This window comes from Taudactylus pleione, unplaced genomic scaffold (genome assembly GCF_031769625.1).
Source record: "Taudactylus pleione unplaced genomic scaffold, aTauple2 ptg000189l, whole genome shotgun sequence".
In the NCBI taxonomy this organism is placed as follows: domain Eukaryota; kingdom Metazoa; phylum Chordata; class Amphibia; order Anura; family Myobatrachidae; genus Taudactylus; species Taudactylus pleione.
The window spans coordinates 7082453-7095452 of NW_028284591.1; positions in this window are offsets into that span (position 1 = coordinate 7082453).

The window sequence follows — 13000 nt, forward strand, 5'->3', positions numbered from 1 at the left end:
CGCATCCCCAGATCAACTGAATCTGCAGTAAGGTCTGGGGGTGCGATGTATGACCCCACAGGTGCGCACTCTGGGCCTGATTCAGAGCCGCTCGTATGCGGCCGCTAGTTCGCTCCGAGCGATGTTTGCCCAACTGCGCATGTGTACGGATCGTTATACGCATGCGCGAACCAGTCAGTGCGGTCGAAATTCATGTGCTCGCAAAATAGCGAATGCCTGATAATTTGAGTGACAGAATGAGGCGTATGTGGGTGGTAACAGGGGAAGGTGCTTGAAAACGGGGAGTGGAGATCAGAACGCAGGCGTGCTTAAAGGTCAAAACGGGCGTTTTAAGGGTGTGCATAATTAAGACAGCAGCGTCATTGACCACGTCACTGGGTTATTGTATAGCCAGAACTGCTCGCAAAATTGTGGTAGCAAAAACCAACCACAAGAATAGCGAGCAGTTCATAGCCTGGTCGATGTACTCGATTAATCTAATAAATAGCGGACATGACGTAGGATGCGAGCGGCCAGGGGGCGTATTTTTTCAAACAACGACTGCAAGTTTTGTTCGCTCGTTCAGACCTAGAGGCGTGAACAGACCGCAAAGAGCGAACGGTTCATTTGAATAGCCACCCCTATTTTGTGAACGAGCGAGCGCAAATAGCGTCCGGCTCTGAATCAGGCCCTCTGTCCGATATCATGCCCATACACGGTGCGATATAGCAGCCAAATCGTACCAATCCATTGGATCAGCTGATTTATCGCACCGTGTGTGGGTCGCTTTAGACAAACATATAGGTCTTGTGAGAAAGAGAACACATGATAGAAATGATGAGAATGGGGGATGTATATGAATAGCAACAATTAAGAATACAGTAGGGATATAAGTGAACATTCCAAGCAACATAGCCTATTATATAAAGGACACAGGGGGTCATTCAGACCCGGTCGTTAGCGCCGATGCGCTCGGACCGGGTCGATGGCCCCCCCCAGAGCGTGCGCATGCGTGAGACCCTCTACGACCGACAGCGCCGGTCGTAGCGGGTCTCGAACCAAAGGGGGCGAGCTGTCAATGTTGATTGACAGCTCACCCCGTTTGGAAGGCGGGCCGGGGGGGTGGCAGCCCAAACGGAGGCGTTCCCATGGGAACGCCTACCGTTTGGGGGAGGCCCCACTGACATCACTAGTGATGTCAGTGGAGAGCTTCAGGCTCAGACAGAGCCAGAAGCTCTCCGGGGCTTACGACAAGGGAGACCCTACCCTAGGGTCTCGCTTGCATCCTCCGACCGCTTCTGAATGAGGCCCACATATCCAAGAATAAGAGATTTGTAAATCAGGATGTAGTTAGGAGCTGACAGTCGAAATGCCATCCACCGGCTTCCCGACACTGAAATCCCGGCATGGGACTTATGATAGTCGTCTAAATACCTACGCCAATCATTAGCCCCACGCCAAAATCCAGCCGCCCGGCATACCGATCTTAGGTAAGCTGGGCGTCAGGAGCAGGTAGCCATGGGGGGGAGGGTTAGGTTTTGAGTTTCCCATAGGGGAGGACTTAGGGTTAGGCACCCCCCGGGAGGGTTAGGGTTAGGCTAGGGGAAGGGTTTGGGTCAGGCCCCCGAGGGGAAGTTAGGGTTAGGCACCCCTAAGGGAGGGTTAGGGTTAGGGGGGGGAGAGGGGAGGGTTAGGGTAGTTACTTACCTTACCTTACTTACCTTAGTCAGGATCTTCATCTTCCGGCCTTCCGGCGTCGGGATTTCATCTGCCGGGCTGAGGTCCGGTGGTCATACATACTGATTCCTTGTAAATCCTATGTAGGATAATTTATCTACACCCCACACATCTCATATATGTGACCATCTCAAGATTGATAAACCTATATCAGAATTTGGAATGATCTTAGCCTACTTATAATAATCTTTTTTCAGATTTGAATGCTCGTAAATTAAAGATAGGACACAGATTTTTGAAGATCAGATACGGCCATGTAGCAGTTTTTACTTCACATTTAATACGTTTCACACATCCTCTATACTGCTATCTTTTATATTTCGCTATTTTTATACAAAATAAGTTTTATATGTAATGAAATAAAAGTTATATTTTATTTGGTTGTTGTATGCCAATTGCAGATTCTTTTTTTTGTTCTTTCTTATTGTGTATTTTAGTTATCTGTGACAGCACCCCCAAACCCAGTTTGAACTTTGAAATGAATGAAATGAGATTTGGGAATGCTCTGAGGTTTTCATTTATGAGATAATTGATGAATGTCCTGTGCAATCGAATTTTCCTTTTCTGACATTGTCACAGGGGAGAGCCAGATATTGTTTAGTGCATCTGTTATGCTTGTTATGGATTATAGCACTTGTAGTAGATTGCTTCGGTAATATCACACTATGGACCTGATTCAGAGCCGCTCGCTAGACGCGATCGCTCGCCCCAGGCATATGCAAATTCAGCAAAGCGACGGCATGGAAGGCACTCACTTGGGAAGGCATAAGCACGCCCACTTTGTTTGGGCGAGCGATCACTTTGTGTATGCAGACGCCCTTTAGCGTATGTAGAGACGCCCACTAGCACACGTCATCTCCAGGAAGTGTATTAAAACATTGGTACATCGAGGACCATCGGAAGGGCTCGCAGCGCTTGTGGTTGCCTTACCTTACCGCAAACACTGCGAGAATTTCTGTGTTAAAAAAGAGGCTGGTGACGTGTGCTATAACGCTGTCTGTTAATTATGCACGCCTTAGAAACGGCGTTGCAACACTCGGGCACGCCTGCGTTCGCACCTCCACTCCGCCGTTATTAGTGTCCTGCCCCTGTTACCACCCACAAACGGTCTCTCCTGTCACTCATTATACTGGGCTGTCTTTGCTTGGCGAGCGATCGGATTCTGCTCGCTCTGAGTAGTTCGCGCACGCACAGTACAATGCGTACGCATGGACGGCCGCTTAACACCGGCCGCGTATGAGCGAGCGGCCGCTTGCGACCGGGTCTGAATGAGCTCCTATGACTGCTTCTAGGAGTCACAGAGGCATCTTCAAAAGGTATTTCTAGGGTTACAATAATACAAAAATAAACCACAGACACATTTCTCTGGTAATTATTTGCTAATTATTAAAGATATTATTAAACAGTAAGATGACCTTTTAGCTGAGGACAAGGCTGGTGTGATAACAATTCCATGAACCTATTTTGTGCACAATCAATCAATCAATGAGTCTTATCATTCACAACGAGTGATAAAACTTGTTATGTATGATAATTGTGCTCCAGCCAATCAGCTCCTAACTGTCATCTGTTTGGAAAATGACAGTTGCGAGCTGATTGGCTGGAGCACCATTATCATACGCAACAAGTTTTATCACTTGTTGTGAATGATAAAACTCGTAGAAAAATGAGGCCCTATGAAGCCAGAGGCAGCGCTACTGTACTGTACCAATAGAAACATGCGGCAGGCACTACTTGGCTCTATGAAAAATAACTTCTATGGAGTGTAACATTATCACATGGTGTCACTCTGAAAGTGCTTCCCCCACAGAGAGTAACACAACTGCTGAACAGCCCACATAAATACTGGGGCATGGAAGGAACTTACACAGGAATTAGCGAAGACCTAATGGGAGCCTGAGACACATTTACTGGCACTGTGCCCACTTCTACTTTCTAAAATACATAAATAATATATAGTCACGAAGGAGCTGATGGAAAGTGATATTGCCCTATGCATGCCTAGAATACTTATGCCCGTCTGTGCCTGCAGAGGTAAGGGGGGCTCTAATACAGGCCAAGCAGGTCATTGTGAACGCACACAGTCTGACAACCAGATACATATAAAAGGCTGTATATAATTGCGGGAGGTCAGGGGAAATTGGAAGTGCACTTAGCAAACTACTTGTGATTGGCTGGTTGCATCTGTACCACTGAAGATAATTGGTGCTTTCTAATGTTACTCTTGCACATATTATGATGATTTGTTTGGGTATAGTATGTCAGCATGGTCAGAATGTCGACGTTGAACATGTAGACATCCACCATGTAGACACTGTCTTCCGTGTCCTGGCGGTCCTGTGACTTCCAGGTCAGACCTCCTGCATTTGGGTGAGTATTTCTCCCCTAACCCTCCCTCTAGTGCCTGACCGCCCTACAGCATAACCCTAACCTCCTGCCGCAGCCTAACCCTAATGTGGACATTCTGACAATGGTGACATTTCGCCTGTCGACACTGTGAGAATGACGAGACAGTGCCGGTCAACATTTTAACATTGCAACTATCAAAATTGTGGTGTCGACATTGTCATTGTTGACATTTTGACTACATCCCATTGTGCTTCTAGGTTGTACATGGGAAGCTGAGCCTTATAATAAAGGAACATGTACACGACATTAAGCATGGCTAGGGGCTACACAGGGTAGCTACAGCTATGATCTACGTAATGTACTTAGATATTTTTGGGTGCTCAACAACAGCAATCAGGGGACCCTTAAATAATGGGGAATCAAGAAAATAGCTACAGATGCAAAACTAAATGTCATGCTTTGGCCAAACAGCTACACTGGACTTTCATGTTATAAAAACGATATGCACAGGGCCTCAATGTAGAGCTTAATGTAATATTTTAGGGAATCATCATTACAGCTTACTAATAGGGAGCCACAGATTCCGTAGTCCCAGACAATCATCAAATAGATTAGACATGAATACAAATATCATAAACAGAAGCATAATTGCAATTAAGCATAATCACACAAATACATAACTACAATTACGCAGGATAGAAATGTAGGTACAGGCATGAATCTGATGTTCTTCACTATTAAACTAAACCTGACAGTAATCTGCATCTTACACCTGTAAAATGTTTGGAATTATGGCAAAATGACGACTCCACCGGGTGGTAGTATAAATATTGAGCTTTGCAGATGGGATCAGCATTCCCTAATGAAGCTGTGAAGGTGAAACTGGTTGATACCACGTGGGTCATGTGATTGATATAAACGGCTTCTCGGCACTGAGAGGGGAGTTCCGTGTTGACTCATTCATTTACAAACCTGAAACTTCCTCGCATCTGTTAGTATTTTTGTTCTTGTCTGCCTTTTATTGAATAATAGACTATTCTACGCTATTCCTCTCCTAATCCCTTTGAACACCTGAGCTGTGATGTTTGCACATATCAGTCGTTTGCTTGAGGGCAACACAGAGGTGATGAGAACAAGGCTGATAATGTACAACTTCATATATAAATATAGCTTCATTTCCAAGGAGCATAATACTAGGCTAATGTACTCTTCAGGGGGTGCACATGACAGTGTTGGGCCCTAAGGCAAAATTTAGGGGAAGGCCCAGTGACTTTGGACTCCCCACTCTGAGCATGTGCTCAGAGCAGGGAGATAGTTGCAATAGTATTAGTAGTGTAACTACAGCATGGAGTGACCGCTATGGGCACCAGAGACAACCACAACATACATTACTGCACATGCTCCTTGGGTCAGGTCCTGTGCACCTCTGGTTCCCATAGCAGTCACTCCATGCAGTAGTCACACTGCTAATACTATTGTAATTATAATTACAGTGAGCACAATGTTGCAACATTTATTTTAGAAACATCATACAGAATACAATAAGGTTAAAGCCTAAATGAGAATAAATTATAAACCAGAAATATATTGAAAAGATTCACATAGTAAAAATAAATATTTGGAGGCACAGTCAAAATGTGATCACAATGTTGGAACATTTTACATATGAGTCTCCCATATGCAAAATGCTTGGGACCTGGTGTATTTTGGATATTGGAATATTACGTATTTTGGAATAATTGCATACTGTAATGAGATATCTTGGGCATGGGACCCAAATCTAAATACAGAATGCATTTATGTGTTATATAGACCTTATACACACAGCCTGCAGGTGATTTTATACACTATTTTCAATAATTTTGTGGCTTAAACAAAGTTTGTTTACATACATGAAATTCATTTATATCTCATATACATCTTATACACGAAGCCTGAAGGTCATTTTATACAATAGTTTTAATAATTGTGTGCCTTAAGCAAAGTTTGTGTACATTGAACCATCAAAAAGCAAAGGTTTCACTATCTTAGTCATGCTAAATAAATTCCGTATTTCGGAGTCATCCGTATTTTGGAATATTTATATATGGGAGACTCAACCTGAATTTTTTTTCAATTTAACTTTCTTGCTGTTATTGACACCTGTGTATGCAATTCATGTTTTAGCCATGAACAACATTATTTAAGAAGGTAGAAAATTGTCTTGAACATGTTAGAGAGCAGTCACTCTGGCATGGTCTCCTCTCTCTACCATACATGCTGGGCACTAGGACTCAGAATCAGGGGGAGGTGTGACCTCCAACCTGATGACATCACTGCTGGGCTACTGCTCATGTGCAGCCAGTGCCATCCTTACTGTGTAGAGTGTCACAGTGCTGTGTTGATACACAGTACTTAGATCCATAGCTGAGGCACCTAAATACTGCTGCTCAGGGGTTAAAGTGGGCAGGAAAGGGGCGGAACTGCGTTCCATCACTTCTATTTGGAGACGGAACCAGTTCCGCATCCTCCGACCCACCTTAGCCCAGTGCCGCAGGGAGGCTCCATTTGCTGGGTGCCCGCTGAGATTTTGTTACCAGCGGACACCCGGCTCCCTCCACTCAGCGCTAGCGGCAGCAGGAGGCTGGATCTCACTCCTGAGCTCCGGCTTCCAGCTCCCGCAGTGCACTATGGGAGAGACGTCGGCTCCCACAGTGCACTATGGGAGAGACGTCATGATGTCTCTCCCATTTTTAGATGAGCAGCCACGTGGACCAGACGGCAGATGACACAGGAGCGGGGCTTAAAGTAAGTATTAGGTTTTTCATTATGCAGCTTCACTACACTATGGGGGCATTACTACTGGGGGCACTACTACTGGGGGCATTACTCAGGGGGCACTACTACTGGGACAATTACTCAGGGGGCACAACTACTAGGGGCATTACTCAGGAGTCACTACTACTGTGGGCACTACTCAGGGGGCACTACTACTGGGGGCATTACTCAGGGGGTACTACTACTGGGGGCATTACTTAGGGGACACAACTACTAGGGGCATTACTCAGGAGTCACTACTACTGGGGGCACTACTACTGGGGGCATAACTCATGGAGCACTACTACTGGGGGTATTACTCAGGGGACTTTACTATTGGGGGCATTACTCAGGGGGCAGTACTACTGGGGCCATGACTCAGGGGGCACTACTAGTGAGGGCATTACTCAGGGGACACTACTACTGGGGGCATTACTCAGGGGACTTTACTCAGGGAGCAGTACTACTGGGGCCATGACTCAGGGGGCACTACTAGCGAGGGCATTACTCAGGGGGCACTACTACTGGGGGCATTACTCAGGGAACTATACTATTGGGGGGCATTATTCAGGGGGAACCCCTACTGGGGGCATTACTCAGGGGGCACTACTACTGGGGCATTACTCAGGGGGCACTACTACTGGGGGAATTACTCAGGGGACTTTACTATTGAGGCATTACTCAGGGGGCACTACTCAGGGGGCACTACTACTGGGACTGTCTCTCCCATAGTTAGAGGAGCAGCCACGCAGACCAGATGGCAGAGGACACAGGAGCAGGGCATAAAGTAAGTATTAGGTTTTTTTATTTTTTATTAAGCGGCTTCACTATAGGGGCATTACTACTGGGGGCACTACTCAGGGGGCACTACTACTGGGGGCATTACTCAGGGGGCACTACTACTAGGGGCATTATTCAGGGGCACTACTAATAGGGGAATTATTCAGGGGACTTTACTATTGGGGGCATTACTCAGGGGATATTACTATTGGGGACATTGTTCAGGGGGCACTACTACTGGGGGAATTACTAAGGGGGCAATATTACTGGGGGCACTACTACTGGGGGCATGACTCAGGGGGCACTACTACTAAGGGCATTACTCAGGGGGCACTATTACTGGGGCATTACTATTGGGGTATTATTCAGGGGCACTACTACTGGGGGCATTGCTCAGGGGGCACTACTGCTGGGGGAATTACTCAGGGGGCACTACTACTGGGGGCATTACTACTGAGGGCATTACTCAGGAGGCACTACAATTGCATTACTCAGGGGACTTTACTATTGGGGGCTTTACTCGGGGGGCACTACTACTGGGGGCATGACTCACGGGGTACTACTACTGGGGGCATTACTCAGGGGGCACTATTACAGGGGGCATTACTCAGGGGGCATTACTATTTGGGCCATAATTCAGGGGCACTACTACTGGGGCATTACTCAGGGGGCACTACTACTGGGGGCATTACTATTGGGGGCATTACTCAGGGAGCACTACTACTGGGGTATTACTCAGTGGGAATTACTATTGGGGGCTTTACTCAGGGAGCACTACTACTGGGGGCATCACTATTGTGGGTATGACTACTGGGGGTAGTACTACAGGGGCCATTACTACTAGGCACTATTACTGGAGGATTACTAATGGGGGCATTGCATAGGGGGCACTGCATTAGGGGGGCTCTGCATAAGGGGCACCACTACTGTGGGCTCTGCATAGGGGGGCACGACCACTACTGTCGGCTCTGCATAAGGGGCACTGCCACTGTGGGCACTACCACTACTGGGGGCACTGCGTAAGAGGCACTACCACTACTGTGGGCTCTGCATAAGGGGCACTATCACTGTGGGCACTGCAGGGGCACTACCACTACTGGGGGCACTGCATAAAGGGCACCACTGCTGAGGGCAATGCATAAGGGGCACTACTATTGTGGGCACTATTACAGGGGGATTACTAATGGGGGCATTGTATAAGGGGCACTACCACTACTGTGGGCTCTGCATAAGGGGCACTACCACTACTGGGGGGACTGCATAAGGGGCACTACCACTACTGGGGGCACTGGATAAGGGGCACTACAACTACTGGGGGCACTGCATAAGGGTCACCACTACTGAGGGTACTGCATAAGTGGCACTGCCACTACTGGGGGCACTGCATAAGTGGAACTACCACTACTCTGGGCACTGCATAAGGGGCACCACTACAGTGGGCATTATATGTAAGGGGCACTACTGCTGTGGGCATTGTATAAGAGGCACTACTACTGTGGGCATTGTGTATAAGTGGCACAAATGAGGGCATTGTGTAAAAGGGGCACTGCTATGTGTCATACATAAATAAGGGACACTACTATGTGGTGTAATGTGAATCAAGATTGTGCTACTGTGTGGCATCATTTGAATTGGAAATACTATTGTGTGACCACGCCCCTTTCTCTTGCGACCACGCACCTTTCGTTGCCGTGCGCCACAGGCTGTCCCTTTATTGAAGAAGCACCAAGGAGGGGCCGTGAGTTCCACTAATTCTCTAGGTCCACTTTAAGCGCTGCTGCACTTACCCCTGCAATACCGCTATTTTGTTAACTGCTCATACTGCTGTAGCCTGTTACCTTGTTGATATCAATAAACCAGCATTCTGGTGAAGGACTCTATGTGTGGCCTAACAGTCACTTTCATGTTCTGCCTGACACCTATTGTGACCAGGGGCGCCGAGAGGGGGGGAGAGCAGGTATAGATTACCTGGGCCCGGGCTTCCTGAGGGGCCCGGGCCCGGCGCCGCCCCCCCCTCCCTCACAGCAGCCCAGCACACAGCATGTGCTGAGCTGCAGTGGGAGACTGCTCATGGCTGCTGAGCAGCAGCCACAGCGGTCTCCTATGCCTGTGAGGGGGGAGCGATCTCCATGATTGCGCCCCCCCTGGCTTTGAGCCGGGCTGAGGGGGCTCAGAGCACCCCCCCTCCCCAGTGAAAACTTTTTTTTTCTTTTATTGGGAAGGGGGCGTGGCCATGCCTCCTGCGATTAGGCCATGCCCTCTATTACCAGAGCCTGATTGTGACCACAACCCCAATAGGCACTATCAATAGACCAAAGTGGGCACTGGCAACCTCATATTAGATTCATTGAGAATGAATATCTGAACATAACCTGATGGGATTGAATTATATTACACCGCACAACATTTGATGACACCAACTATCACTACACACCAGCTACAGAATTTTTAAAACACAATCATCCCACGCTCAGCCTTCCAAATCATCTAGAGAGACTGAGGCCCTGATTCAGACCCGCTTGCTGCCGGAGGCAGCTCGCAGGTCTGAAGGGCTTTTGTTTTTTTTGTTGTGCAGCCTCCAGGCCGCTCGCTAAGCTGTGTGTGACCCTTTAGCGAGCGGCCAGGTGATGGTCACGATCGGGGCTTGCGACAAGACCCTTGTGGTAGGGTCTCGTCTGCCGCAAGCCCCCAGTGAGCTTCCGGCTCTAATAGAGCCGGAAGCTCATCACTGACACCACTCGCAATGTCAGTGGGGTCGCCCCCAAATGGCAGGCGTTCCTTTGGGAACGCCTCTGTTTGGCCAGCCACCCCCCCCCGACCCGCCTACTAAATGGGGTGAGCTGTCGATCAACATCGACAGCCGCCCCTTTTGGATGCGAGTGCCGGAGCAAGTGCTTGCGAACGGCTCTGAATGAGGCCCTGAGTCCACATCAGAAGAAGTACTGTAAAATAAATATCACCATAAATGACAGACTTCTATGCAGAGCAACTCCGCAATGAGCCCACTCCTACATCAAAGAAGAGCTCCAGAAATGGGAAAAAGACTCAATTATGGGAGTCAGCAACCACCAAACGCCCATGTGCACCAACAAAAGCCCTAATGAGAAGGTTACCAACCACCGGGAAAATACCAGATTAGAACAGGGACAACCAAAGAGAAAAGGCTGTTAGTCCCCAAGATACCTCACTTCTAATAATCTTTTCTCCCAGATCCAACAGTGCAGATCCTCCCCTTACCTCAGAATTGACACCCTCTGCTGCTATTTATTTAACAGGTGGGTGGTAGAGACAGGAGCTCCTAATCCTCACACTGGGAGTGTGACATTGGGCTGTGACATCATAGCCATGGGCCACACTCCCAGCCCATCACTGTGTCCGGTTGCCCATGGGCCACACTCCCAGCCCATCACTGTGTCAGGTTGCGACCTAGGATCGGCCATTACTCACCTCACCGCCAGCTTCCCCTGATCTCTAGAGCGCTTAGACGCCAGGTGCGGCGGTGAGTAATGCGCTAAGGATTATACCTGGGGTTTGGTATAATAGGACTCGCTGTTGAGGTTTCTGCAGTTACCATCATGGACGCAGCCATGACAGCCTGGTTTTACCTGACTAACCCTTTACTCAATGATAGTATTGGTTGCTGTCAGCTGACACTATCCTCCAATGGATGCTACCTTAGGGTATTTAACCGGGCTCTGGACAACAGGAAGTTGTCTGTACAATGGCCCTCATTCAGAGCCGGACGCTCTGAGCAGAGCGCTCGCTCTGAATGAGGGCCGTCCTCCATAAAAATGGAGCGTCCTCCTGGACGCTCATATAGCTGTGGGTCACCACCCACAGCACATACGAGCGTGCAGGATGGTGGTCGCGATGGTCTTGACCATCGCGACCATCGCCAGTGCGACCAGAAGCCTGTGGTCGGGTTTTTTGACCACAAGCCCTGGAGTGATTTTGCCTCTATCAGAGCCAAAATCACTCCCACTGACATCACTAGTGATGTCAGTGGGGCCGGCTTCTGACGGTAGGCGTGCTGTCAATCATCATCGACAGCACGCCCCCTTTGATCAGACACAACGAGCGAAGGACTTTCCTTCGCTCGTCGCGTCTGGCGCATGCGCACGACGGAGCTCCCTCCGTCGTGCGCATGTGCAGTGCACACCATCGACCCATTTGCGAGCGGACAGCCGCTTGCGAGTGGGTCTGAATGAGGCCCAATGTTGTTACTTCCAGTGTTAACTTGCTCTTGCAGCAATCCAGGTTCCATGCTCCATTCCTTCTAGTGACTTGTTCCTAGTGTTTTTTCCGCGGTTTGTGTACTCAGATTGTCTTCTGAGTACAGTCTGTTAGAGTCATCTCCTGTGCTAGCTCTGCTGCTGAATCCTCAGCGTGTGTACTTAATACCATCTTGTGATACCAGTCTCCTGTGTCAGTGCTGCGTCTGAAGCCACAGTGTGCGTACTTAGGGCCCGATTCAGATCCGCTCGCGAGGATGCGTTCGCAAGTAGCCAGCTGATTTTTGCATTCTGCGCATGCGTATGCATGGCAGTGCGTGTACGCGAACCAGTCCGAGCAATCGGGAAGCATTCGCTCACCGCGCATAAAAAGCCCGGCTGATTGAGTGACAGGAGAAGCCGTTTGTGGGTGGTGGCAGGTGCTGGCCACTAAAACCGGAGGAGTGGAGGTACGTTTCAGAGGCATGCATAATTAAGAGGCAGCGTCATAGTACACGTCACATGGTTGTATTTCACACTGAAGAGCTCGTAGTGCTTGCGGTAGGGTATGGTCAACCACAAGCGCTGCATATGGGTCCGATGGTACCCGATGTACTGATGGTTGCATACACTTCCTGGAGATGATGTGCGCAAGTGGGTGTCTTAAGACAGGCTGGTGGGGGTCTGCATACACAATGCAATCGCACGCTGAGACATAGTAGCGTGCTAATGCCTTGCCGTGCGATCGCTTGCCTTGCCGAAATTTGCATATGCAAGCGGGTCTGAATCGAGCCCTTAGTACTTCATCCAAGTACCAGTTCATATATCTATCTCCTGTGCCAGTTCTACATCTGAAGCCACAGTGTGCATATTTAGTACATCACCCAAGTACCATCTACTATCATTCTCTGCGTCCAAGGCCATCGAGTGTGTACTCAGTACATTATCCAAGTACTTTCTCCTAGTGCTAATCTGCTGTGCCAGCATTGCGACTAGAACCACTAAGTGTGTACTCAATACACTACTTCAGTACAAACCTCCAATATATTTCTCCTGTGCTTTCCCTGTGATAGTGTTCTTCCATTTCCCACTTGTGCCAGATACCTGACCAAAGGGCCGTGACCTGCTTGCTGGGTGCAGCTTAAGCC